This window comes from Ixodes scapularis, unplaced genomic scaffold, assembly GCF_016920785.2.
Source record: "Ixodes scapularis isolate PalLabHiFi unplaced genomic scaffold, ASM1692078v2 PGA_scaffold5__190_contigs__length_132052651, whole genome shotgun sequence".
In the NCBI taxonomy this organism is placed as follows: Eukaryota; Metazoa; Arthropoda; class Arachnida; order Ixodida; family Ixodidae; genus Ixodes; species Ixodes scapularis.
The window spans coordinates 108,164,469-108,176,791 of record NW_024609880.1 but is presented as its reverse complement, the minus strand read 5'-3'; the positions used below and the strand labels follow the sequence as shown (position 1 = coordinate 108,176,791).

The following is a 12,323-nucleotide window of genomic DNA, read 5'->3' as shown; positions in this document are numbered from 1 at the left end:
AGTGGCCAGCCGGAGTCCGAGGTGATGAACCGGATCCAACATCTTTAGAGTGGAAGGTCGTGCCGAACCATAAACAATCGCTCCATAATCCAGACGTGACCGAACTAAAGCATTGTACAAACGTAGGAGGCATCGTCTGTCAGACCCCCAAGATATATGTGACAGAACCTTAAGAATGTTTGAGGATCGCAAGCACTTTTGCTTTACTTCCTTTAAGTGAGACTTGAATGTAAGCTTTTTATCGAAGACCATGCCTAAAAATTTATGTTCATGCATTACCGATATTTCTATGTTATTCAATTGTAAGATTGGGTCCAAAGTCAAACCTCGTCGCAGGGAAAACGGCACACACACAGTTTTCTCTGGGGAGAACTTAAAACCATTTTCATTTGGCCACTTGGTCATTCTGTTTATTGTGAGCTGCAGTTGCCGTTCACAACTGGAGAGGTTGCAGGACGAAAAAGATATTTGCACATCATCCACGTAGAGCGAGTATGAAACAGATGACGGTATAACTTGAGCCAGACTGTTTATCTTAACTGCAAATAAGGTGGCACTTAAGACTCCGCCTTGGGGGACACCATTTTCTTGCAAGAAGACATTGGATAAAGTCGAGCCTAATCGGACTTGAAATGTACGCTCACTTAAAAAATTCTGCAAGCAACGAAGCATACGGCCACGCACTCCACAGTTGTATAGATCTCGAAGGATACCATACCTCCACGTAGTGTCATATGCCTTCTCTAAATCAAAAAACACCGACACGCAATGCTGCCGGTGTACAAAGGCCTCACGTATGACGGTCTCAAGTCGGACCAGATGGTCCATGGTGGACCGTCCAGCACGAAAGCCACACTGCTTAGTGTCAAAAAAGTTTTTCTCTTCCAAAAGGAACATAAGGCGGCGATTTATAAGCCTTTCATAAGTTTTCCCCAAGCAGCTTGTAAGTGCTATGGGGCGGTAGCTGGTAGCCAGAGAGGGATCTTTTCCAGGTTTCAGCAAAGGTATAACATGGGCACTTCTCCAAGAATGTGGGAAAGCAGCAGCTTCCCATAGGTAGTTGAAAAAGGACAACAGGTGGGACAAAGATTCATGAGACAGGTGCTTAAGCATCTCGTAGTGAATTCTGTCTGGCCCAGGTGCAGATTGCTTTTTTAGGCTGAGAGCAACTTCCAGTTCACACATTGTGAACGGTCTATTGTATGCAGCAGAGTTGAAGCCTGACATAGTGATTTTCTGCTTCTCAGCGGTAGACCGGTACTTTAAAAACTCCGTACTGTAATTGGAAGAGCTGCAGACATGCTGAAAATGTTCTGCGAGGAAGTCTGCTTGTCCTGTTAGAGATGCTGAGATTGAAGGAAAAAGTGGAATCCTGAAAGCGTGGTACTGCCCACGAACTTTTTTGAGACGATCCCATACTTCTTTAGCAGTAACGAAACTATTTAAGGATGAAACATACTTTGTCCATGAAGCCCACTTGGCCTGTCTTCGCGTCCACCGAGCTTGTGCTCTTTTTTTCCTAAACTCTATCAAATTACGGAAAGTTGGATAGCGACGAAAAGTTCCCCACGCCTTGTTCTGGCTTTTCCGAGTGGAAGTACATTCCTCATTCCACCAGGGCTTGCACCTCCGGGGAAGATTTCCTGAGGTCTGTGGAATTGAAGCAGAAGCAGCATTTATAATGCATTCCGTAACGTAAAGCGTTGCATCTTCAGGAGTCATATGAAGACACAAAGAGGGATCAAGTGTAGCTTCTAGACCAAAAATAGACCAGTCGGCCTTTTCCAACTTCCATCGTGGAAGGCGGGTTGGTATCGATGAAACTGGTAAAACGCTCTCTAAAATTATGGGTAGATGGTCGCTTCCAAAAGGATTGTCTAAAACGTTCCATGAAAAGCATGAAAGTAGAGATGGTGATGATAGTGATAGGTCGATCGATGTAAAAGTGTTATGGGCAGCGCTAAAAAATGTTGGTTCTTTCTTATTGAGCAGGCAGATTCCAGTTGATAATAAAAGCCTTTCAATAACTCCACCTCGAGAGTCTTGACGACAGCTTCCCCACAAAGGATGGTGGGCATTAAAATCACCAAGAATTAAAAAAGGTTTGGGAAGTTGTTTGATGAGTGCTTGAAGTTCATGGAGATGCAGCGGAACATTAGGTGGTAAGTAGAGTGATACTAGAGTGATGAGGCGATCAAGAAGGATGCGAACTGCAACTGCCTCGAGTGAAGTTTGTAAAGGAACTTCAGCACATGCCACTCCACTTTGAACCACCACTGCTACTCCACCCGAAGGGGTTGAGGAATGGCGGTCCTTCCTAAAAACTTGTTGATGACGCAAAACCTGTGTGTGCGAATCAGTAAGATACGTCTCCTGTAGGCAAATAGCAACAGGACGGAGCTCATCAAAAAACGAATTGATGTCATCTATGTTATGTAGAAGGCCGCGACAGTTCCACTGCATAATGCCTATATGCTTAGCCAGTGCAAAAGTGAATATAAAAACTGGTAAAAAGTAAAATGAGGTGACTATGGCTTAAAATCTATTTTTTTGCGCGGGGCGTTTTTCTTCTTTACGGCCTCCTTCTGCTGGCCAGTGGAGTCACTGGTGGCAGAAAGAGAGGAGTCAGATCCAGCGAGGAAACTTTCCTCGCCGGACTTGGGTCCACCCTCGTCCATAGGCTCCTCAGGAGGAGCCGGAGGGAGACCTGGTGGGGTAGGCAGCCTTAACGGCTCACTAGGTCTCTGTTGGGTCGAGACGCGGGGTTGTCCCCGGCCTCGAGGAGGCAGGGAGGCAGGGGCGGCGGGGGTTGCCGTCCCTTGCTTCAAGGTGGACGTTGACGGAACAGCGTCCACCGTGTGGTTGGGGTGCAGTGCAGCTGGCATTGCACCCGCTGGTTTTAGAGGGGACACTGACGGGAGACACACCCCCCCAGGAGGGGTCTGTGTTCCCGCCGATGCCATTACGGGTCGTGTGGGTCCCCTGCGCACGACCTCGGCATACCCTCCTTTAGATAGGAAGGAGAAACGTTTTTTAGCCTCATGGTAGGAGATGTTTTCTGTGGTCTTCAAAGTAAGTATTTCTTTTTCTACTTTCCATTTTGGACAAGAGCGCGAGTATGCTGGGTGACGGCCATCACAGTTGACACATCTCGGTTCGCTCTCACAACTGTCAGCAACATGCTCTTTACTGGAGCACTTTGCGCAAGTGTCACTTCCCCGGCAGCTCCGTGACCCATGGCCGAACCTTTGGCATTTAAAGCACCGCTGGGGATTCGGCACATAGGGGCGAACACGGCACCGGAGGTAGCCTGCCTTTATGGCCTCTGGGAGAGTAGTGGTGTCAAAGGTCAGTATAATGTGCCTTGTTTTACGCTCTACACCCTCACGACGAAGGGTGATGCGACGAGCGGCAACAACTCCTTGGTCTGAAAGGCCTTCAACGAGTTCTTCCTCAGATGAGTCCATTAGGTCATCCTCCGAGATAACTCCTTGAACTGTATTAAGTCTGCGGTGTGGAGTAACGTTTACTCTGTATTCAGACACAGCGTTGAGTGAAAGAAGGGCATCACTTTGCTTTTTGGTGCTGATCTCAACAAGAAGATCACCGGATGGCATCTTTTTAGCAGAGTAATCTTTCCCAACGATTCCTTCCAGTACCTTGGCGACTAAGAAGGGGGACAGTTTGGCAAGTGGTTTTTCTTCTTCAGAGTGTAAGACCAGGAATTTTGGAAATTTTTCGAGTGCTTTGGATGTTTCGGGAGTGACTTGAGCTTTGGTGCGGCCCCTTTTGGGGGGCCGATCAAAAGGTTTAAGTTTGGAACCCATATAAAGGGGGAGGGTTTTCGGAAACTGTGGTGCACCGCCCACCACCGAGCCCAACAAGAAAATAGGTAACGCTCCATAACAAGAATGGCTTGGCTGAAGACGTTACTCTATTAGTGCTGCCCAGTCTCTATAACCAAGAGTGGTTCTGGACAAGGTGTCTGTCGCCACCCAAGGTTAGCCCTTGCCGCCAAAGGAGTTGAAAAGGAAAGAAGAGAAATGAGAAAAGTGAAAAGGAGGAGAAGACAAGGGTGAAAGTAGAGAGGGGATAGTAGAAGTGGCGACCAGACTGAATCATCCTGGCCGGGCCTTACCAGGACTCCCGTCTACGAGAAGCAGGGGCCGAAGTGGTGTATTGCCTCGCCCGGGGGGCCCCGAAGGGTCCAAACCTACCCCGGGCTCGGCTCAACCACCAGGATGCCCTTTTCCCCGGACACGGGAAAGCCACGCACAGCCATACGTGGGCGGGCGAACCCGCATGGCTCGGGGTCCGTGGAGACGCCACTCTCCAAACACCTGCTTTCACAGGTGCCCCCTGCGGGGCACAGTTACACATTGATCTGCTTATCTAAACTTCAATGTCCGCGCAAGGCATCCTGTTCACAGCGCAGCACTACCTCAGCGCTGAATCAGTATTACAAACCGGAACATCAGTCCTTTAAGAAAGGAGGACCCTCAGAACACACGATACAAGCCATGGAAGTAGCAGTGACTCGTTGCCTTAACAGGACTGAGTTAGCGCTGCACTGTATGTGTGAACCAGCCCTAAATACGGAAAGTCACATTTGAAATTCCTACATTTTTGCTCACCCAGGCACTTAATTTACAAACTACCTTGATAGTTTAATGAGTGTCACTAATAACATTGTCAGGGGCACCATAATGCAAAAGTATGTTTTGCCCCCGAGTCTGCGGGAATCAATCGCTCACTGTTTTTGCCGCCGCATTGCACTCTTTTATTTAGGCTTTTGAAAAGGTCCACCAAAGATAAGCGAGCAGAAGTTATCGCTTATGAAGTTTACCAAATTTGAACATAGAGAAGCTAAGACTTATAAGCATCTCGCAGAATTAACATGGCAATTTGGGCCAACTGATCCATGATCGTAGACAAGCGCCGCAAAAAACACATGGAGAGTAAGTGGTGGTAAACACTGGCGCCAGTGTTTTATGTCCACTTGTTGTCCCTGTGTATTTTTATTTAATTTTTTTGTTTGTTTACTATCTTGAACAAGTATTTTTAATCACAACGGATAGGAAGGAAACGGTAATAGGGTTCTATGCGGATCATAAAGCCATGCTCCGAATGGGTGATTATCAACTGCAGGTTTCACAACAGTGGCGGATCCAGGGGGAAGGGGGGGGGCCCTTTTTCCCCCCCTTCTCAGAGGGCAATTGGACATGAGTGGACCCCCCTTGCACAAGAAAGAATGGGAGAATAGCATCCTTAAAAATTTTCCGCCCACCCCAAAACAAACAAAGGTCTGGATCCGCCACACTAAGTTTCAATTATTGGGAGGATCGAGACATCAGAGGCCGAGTTCAAAAAGCAAACTTACGATACCCGAGAAGAAATCCGTATTAACAAAACAAAATTTGTCGCAACTTTTGAGTGACTTACAACGAAATATTACGACATTATCCAAAGTGTCTCACAAACTTTTTAGGGCCAACATGAGCGCACATCCCTTGGCTATTTCGCCGCGACCAGCAATGATTATAGAAGAGTGGGCAAGAGGCATGTGTTTTGCGCACTGTTCACATGTATCCCTACTTGAAGCAGTATAGGGGCAACGCTAAACTACACACGGAGGATTCAGCCGACGAGTCTGCCGAGCTGTCCATCCTGCCCGTTAGAGCTAACAAGGTGCAGGACTGCGATCAACGGCGAGATGCGCCAATGAATCAACGAAAGCAAATGCCACACAAATCTTCAGTGCACGCAAAAGGATCCCTCACGTATGAATGGCGTGAACCTGATTTGGTGATCATTAGCGCCCCCTCGTACTTCAGTAGTGATTTTCAAAGTGGTGAGCAGCTGTACGACCCTACCACACGAAAAGGCACATTCCTGACTGGATGTGCCTTTTTAATGCCAAAGCATTAAATGTCCATGGAGCGAAAAATCCGAGTTGTACCAAACGTTAACAGAGGAATAAAAGAAAGAATAAAATGTGCTTTCACGGCTGAGATTTGAACCCGGAGCTGCTGTGTGAGAGCCGGGCATGCTAGCTGCTGTGCTATCTCAGCCGCTTCGGAATGCGACATTACTCTCCCCTCAAAAAGAAGCTTGTCCCATTACAATAAAAGATGGCATGTCTTTACCCGTTTTTTGTCCCTGTTTATCTGAGGCTGTTTTTTCATCATGTTTGACGGCATCGGCGTTGATGTGCCCGAAAGATGGTCATAAAAATATGTCCTCGGTTCGATGACATCACACTTCACGTGACGACATGACGTACCATGATGTGTGACGCCGTATTATGTAACGTAATACAAATATTAGAAAGGCACTTGGTTCTACATACGTGGATTGAATGCGAAAGCATTGCCATTCCTAACAATAGAGGGAAAAAAATGAAATGCCGTTAGGAATGGCAATGCTTTCGCATTCAATCCACAAAGGGATACCTAAGTGCCCCTGTAATATTTTGAGTGGAGTAGAGCTCAAATAAAGGCCGTACGGTGCAGTATATCCCTGATTAAGTTGCTGCTAGTCGTGAGGCTTAATGTTTTGCACCAACAATACCATAGTTTTTCCTCGGTTGCGACGAAGTGCCACTGCGCTACGAACTTGCTAGAAATGTCTGCATATGCGACCACTTTCTTCTGGAAACCTATGGTGACCTGCCACTCACTTTTGGCCAAAGAACAGTAAAAATACCAGATGTGAAAACAGCCATAACAAGCATTAAAGAAATCAAGATGGGGGTCATAGCATTAGCTTCCCAACGTGGCGAGACTAGCACAGGATTTCTGTTACTCGCCGTTTAAGACAGGAGTCGACTTTTTCCGGTCTGATCTTGAACACAGTTCGGTTCCGTTAATTTTGTAGCAGAAAGCGCCTGCTTTCCCGTTTGTGGGGTCATTTTCTCGGTTCAAAATATGATGCAGAGTCCTTCCCATAAAAATGCATGGGTGCCTGCTAGGACTCTTCGAAATGGTTAAATTAACTGAGGTCATTATACTCTGTTGCCACTCTAGAATAGCAGAAGGCCCTCCCACAAAGCCCTTCACTCTTTTTAATAAGCAAACACTAGAGAGGAGGAGAGCCGAGAGGACACCGCCAATCATGGCGAGCAAAGGGAATTGTGGGAGGGGCATGTGCTATTCTATAGTTGCAACGGACTATAACAAAAGTTTACAGTACTATGAAAACAAAAAGACCAAGTATGCACAGAAATTCGCAGGAAGTGTAGCAGGGATAGAATAGAAAAAACTGCAGCTGCAATATTTACCCTTTAAACTTCCCTCGACAGCACAGCAGAGACGACATGCTGGTGGTCGTCAGCGCCTGGAGGGCCACCCCCTTGTACTGGGAGCACATGTAGTCTGAAACGAACAACAAACAAAAAATTAAATGCATGAACAATCCGCACATGCTGTTATTTCGCTTCATTGGACGCTTCAGAGAAAGCAAGCATGCACACCGTTGTCCAACCATGTCAACTGCTAGCCGAAACTTTCTGCCACCAGGATTAAGATATTGCTTGCGCTATAAAAAAATAAAACATTTACACACTACCCAGCTGGCACGCTGAAAGTTCAAACATTGAAGAAACTACAACATAAAACTCCAATGCAAGAGCTACACCTCGTGGACAATACACAAAAGTATGTTCAGTGTAAACCTTGGTGCACTGCAAGGCTGATTTACCTCAGCCAGTTTGGAACATCTGCAGTTCCATTCTTTTCAAGATATTATGCCTGAAAATTTGTGACAAATTAACTGGGTTAAAATTTTTTAATCGAAACCCGGCCCAAATATTTAGGAAGTATACTAGTGGGTTAATTTCTAACTTACCATAATTATTTTCGGCATCCTGAAGGCGTCACTTCAGGGTCTTTTCATATTGGATTTACCTCGCCCACACAGGTGCAACCACACTGAAATGTTTGCAAAGTTTCAGGCAGGGTAATTAAACGTCTGCCGTTTCTCTCGAACACCGCTGTCACAAATTTTGTCTTTTTTGCCATTTAGAGCGCAGCTCTTAGGGGCCCGTTCCCGGCTTGAGCGGCGTCGCCGTCGGCGTCGGCGTCGCCGTCGCCGTCGCCGTCGGCGTCGGCGTAACCAAGGTCATCCCAAGGTCACGTGACCCCCAAGGTCACGTGACCCCTCCCAAGGTCATCTCAAGGTCACGTGACCCCACGTGACCCCCTGAAGGTCACGTGACCCCTCGAGGTCACGTGACCCCTTCCAAGGTCATCTCAAGGTCACGTGACCCCAAGATGACCCCACGTGACCCTTTGAAGGTCACGTGACCCCCAAGTCACGTGACCCCTCTGAGGTCACGTGACCCCCGAGGTCACGTGGTCGCCTTCCCAAGGTCACGTGACCCCCAAGGTCACGTGACCCCTTCCAAGGTCATCTCAAGGTCACGTGACCCCACGTGACCCCCAGGTCACGTGACCCCTCTGAGGTCACGTGACCCCCCGAGGTCACGTGACCCCCCGAGGTCACGTGACCCCTCCAGGCCACGTGACCCCAAGGTCACGTGGGGGTCACCTTTGGGGTCACGTGGCCTTGAGGTCACCCCCAGGTCACGCCTCCCCGAGGTCACGTGACCCCCTCCCCGAAGTCAAGTGACACCCCCCCCCGGAGCATATTAAAGAATGAGGGGAGGAGGAGGAGAAGGGGGAGGGGTCTACCCTCCCCTCAGTACCCTTCACTCCTCCTCCTCAAGAGCTGCGCTCCAATTCGGCGTTACAGGGATTTGTAAACGGCTTTCACTTTTTTCGTCTGTTTATAGGTCGTTTGGGGGCAGGGTCAATTACAATCCTCGCACATGTTTACCTGAGCGTCAAAGGCTTGAGCTCGGATGAGACTATACTCCTTTTCATACTTAAGGTGCAACGCTGTCAAAGCTAGTGGCGCGAGTGTGGGGCTTGGTCTTGTTGATCATTTGCACGCCTTCTCGCACAAACAAAACCGTAGATGAAGCCACGCACTCGCGCCAGTAGCTTTGACAGCGTTGCACGCTAAGTATGAAAAAGTATATTGCGGCCGAGCTTCAAACCAATGGGAAGAGGAAGACAAGCGTTTCGGGTTGACCAACCACGAACCTGTGACAACCGCATAGGTCATTCAACAGATGTCTTATACCGCTTAAACACTGTGTCGAACTGCATTTTGAAGTCAGTCCCAATTCCAACGGTGTATGAACAGGGGCATTCATTTCGTGGCATGCCTTGAAATTAATCGAAGTGACGCAAGCTGGGAACACACTGCTGCTGCTTCATTTGGGAATAACTGCGGCCCTCGGCTTGATCACATCACAATTGCAAAATGAAAGAGAAAAAAAAGAGGAAAAAGAAACAACTGCTTTATCAAAAGTTCTAACCGACAAATGTAAACCCAGTTCAATTCTAGAAAGCCAGGGGACCGAAGTTTGTCCTAACAGTACAATTTAGTCCACTTCCATAACTTCAAAACAAAAGATGGATATCCTCTTCAACCATTTTGACTGAAAAGGAATATTGTCTCTGCATGAACCGAATTCCAAGGAAGTCTAACTTCGGAAATGTAATGAAGTATTATCAATGTAATCAATTTATAGTTGAAAGACATCAGTACACTGCTAGACCAATAAGACATTTCCTAAAGCAACGTACTGAAAGTAGCATTAGGAATTCAATACGTGCTCTGTTGACATGAGCTACACTTTCTCGGACCATACACAGAATGAGTGGCAACTTTTCATTACGCTACACGTAGATCCAAACATTAGGACAGATAAAGCAAACCCAACTAGTTAAAAAAAGGAGAAAAAAAACATTCTAGCTTAACGAGAAAATATAGAGTCTTAGAATATCGGGCGCTACTTTACCGCGCGTTACGGACGGCAAAATAGCGAGGATTGCGGCGAAGAGTTTTAGAATAGCGTTTCTCTGAAGGGGGACCCCCCCAAACGCAAGCATCTCGCGCTTAAAACGCCACCAAGATGTCGCGGCAGCTTTTATTTGAAAGTTAGAACGTTTTATCTTGAAAATTAAACAAGCTTTTTATCCAGAGTAACATTTTTGTAGTTTTTTTACACTCAATGCCGCATGTTTTGTTTTTGTCGCTGCCAAGCTGCTCTGTTGTACAGGGTGTCACAAAAGAAAATTTACACGGTCTTTTTTACCGCAAAAATAAACTAGGCATGCCGAATGCTCATTCTCCGCCCAAAGGTAGCGCTAGAGGTCACAACCAGATGCCAAAGTTTCAGCCCGATCCGATATCTTAATCAAAAGTTATAAGGGATTTTCTGAAAATTTCAATGGGAAAATGGCGGCCGACGGAGTTTTCAAACACATGGGGCTCTATGGCGCCAGAAACCGAAAACAGGCAAAAATGGGCTCCATTTTCCCATTGAACTTTTCAGAAAACCACTTATAACTTTTGATTAAGTTATCGGATCGGGCTGAAACTTTGGCATCTGGTTGTGACCTTTAGCTCTACCTTTGGGCGGAGAATGAGCGTTCGGTGGTGCCTAGTTTATTTTTGCGGTCAAAAAGACCGTGTAAATTTTCTTTTGTGACACCCTGTACTTACGAAGCCCAGACGATCCACTACCCAGGCATGCTTACATGTCTGCCGCGATCGTAAGTACACGCGCCTCGATAGCTTTGAGCTGTGAATCCAGCGATCCGTGGCGTTTTCAATACGCGTCGACCATACCGACCGCGGTCGCCGAGTGCGACTTACGCAGTTCCCGAGCGGGCGACGGCGTCGAAGACGCATTCAACGGAGATGTCGTGGGCGCCGCCTTTTGCGGTATGCCCACGCTATTATCGATAAATAACGGGCCCCAAAGCTCGAGTCCGAAGCTTGTTTTGGGTCTGCGCATGCACAGCAGCCACGAGATTATTCTAAAACTCCATAATGTTCACTTCTCGTTCAACGCGTACAATGCAAACAAAGTACACTTACCAACTGCGATGAGTTGCTCGTTCTGTTGCGTCGTCGGCCTTCCGCGCTCTTCTTGAACATAATCATCACAAGAGAAAACTTCACAGATAGATAAACTTGATTAAATTAGCACATTTCCATTTCTAAAAACATTTCCATACCGTGAAACGGCGAAACACCCAACGGTCGCAAAAATGGCGAAACCATGCCGGAAAAAAAAAAAAAATACAAAGAACTGGTGTCTCTACCGATGGGGCGTCGAAGACGCGATCCTTAAAATATGAAACCGAAACCAGTAAAAGTTACAATACTGAAACCGAAACTGACCAAATCGCGATAGAGGGGCGCCGTAAGTAGATCTGTTCACATGATGCATCTTGTCGGCGAATCTTGTGTCGCAAAACCAGGTTTCGGGAAACAGATTCCCCGTCTGAACGCAACCGAAAAAGTGGCGCGCCTTCGAAAAAAGTGGCGCGTGTTTCTCGCTTCTGGAGCAATTTTTCGCTGAAACCTCACCGACGCCCGTCAATCTCCCGAAGGAGAAACGCGGACGCTGCCAATGGCCGCTCGACTTCGCTATGACGTCTGACCTTCGAGGAGGAGCGAGCTTTTGGAGGAGTCTGATCTTTGGCCGATTCCGTATCCAAGCCGAAGCCGAAAAAAAAAAAAAAAAAAAACATGTCGAGCGACATACGGGCGACGAGTCTTGGTCCTGCTCGGTTGCAGGTGTGTTAACGGCGCCTAAAGTACGGATTGGGGGCGCGGTGCAGATTCGTCAACAGTCGCGGCGGGTGCAAGGACTGTATATAAATCGCGGCGGGTGCAAGCACTGTATATAAACATGGTGACTGGGGATAACGTTCTTTATTGGCGGTGCAAAAATGTCCGAAATGCTTCGAGATCATCTCGCTGTTTTTCCCGGGTTTGGCAGAACTAGTAAACCCGTTGAGCTGAATCTGACGAAATTCATTGAGAGGCATTAATAAAACAGGCTGTCTCTTCACACTGTGCGTACCTCATATCATTTTGAGGCGAGACGCTTAATATTCCCGGTGCAGACAAGGTTTGGCGAAATTCTCGTGAGTCAATACGTCACAGGTTTCGCGCGTCAAACTCCACGTGTGAACAGGCCGATTTCGCGAAATCTTGGTTTCGCTAAACTGTGGCGCGTTGAAGACATACATCGTTTGAATAAGCCTTTAAAAGTAAAAGAGGGTGAATACAGTTATTATTTTAAGCACAGGAAATAAATCTGTATATCAGAACTAGCACCGACGCGCTATTTGCTTCGGGTGCAATGCAGTAGGGAGTAGATTTATTGATTTTTTTTTTGATAACACTCATTTCAATGTGTAATGAGTAAACACAACACAATCGCTATTGATTGGGTA

The 12,323-nt window shown here is 47.1% G+C and overlaps 1 long non-coding RNA gene across 1 annotated transcript; it reads right to left on the bottom strand.

Moving 5' to 3' along the window:
- Positions 1-7,335: 7,335 nt before the first annotated feature.
- Positions 7,336-10,980, bottom strand: LOC120842686. The gene is made up of 3 exons (XR_005715986.1): positions 10,954-10,980; positions 7,846-7,928; positions 7,336-7,373 (listed from the first exon to the last, which is right to left on the bottom strand). It is a non-coding gene; the product is annotated as an uncharacterized LOC120842686 (long non-coding RNA).
- Between the last annotated feature and the right edge of the window lie 1,343 nt (positions 10,981-12,323).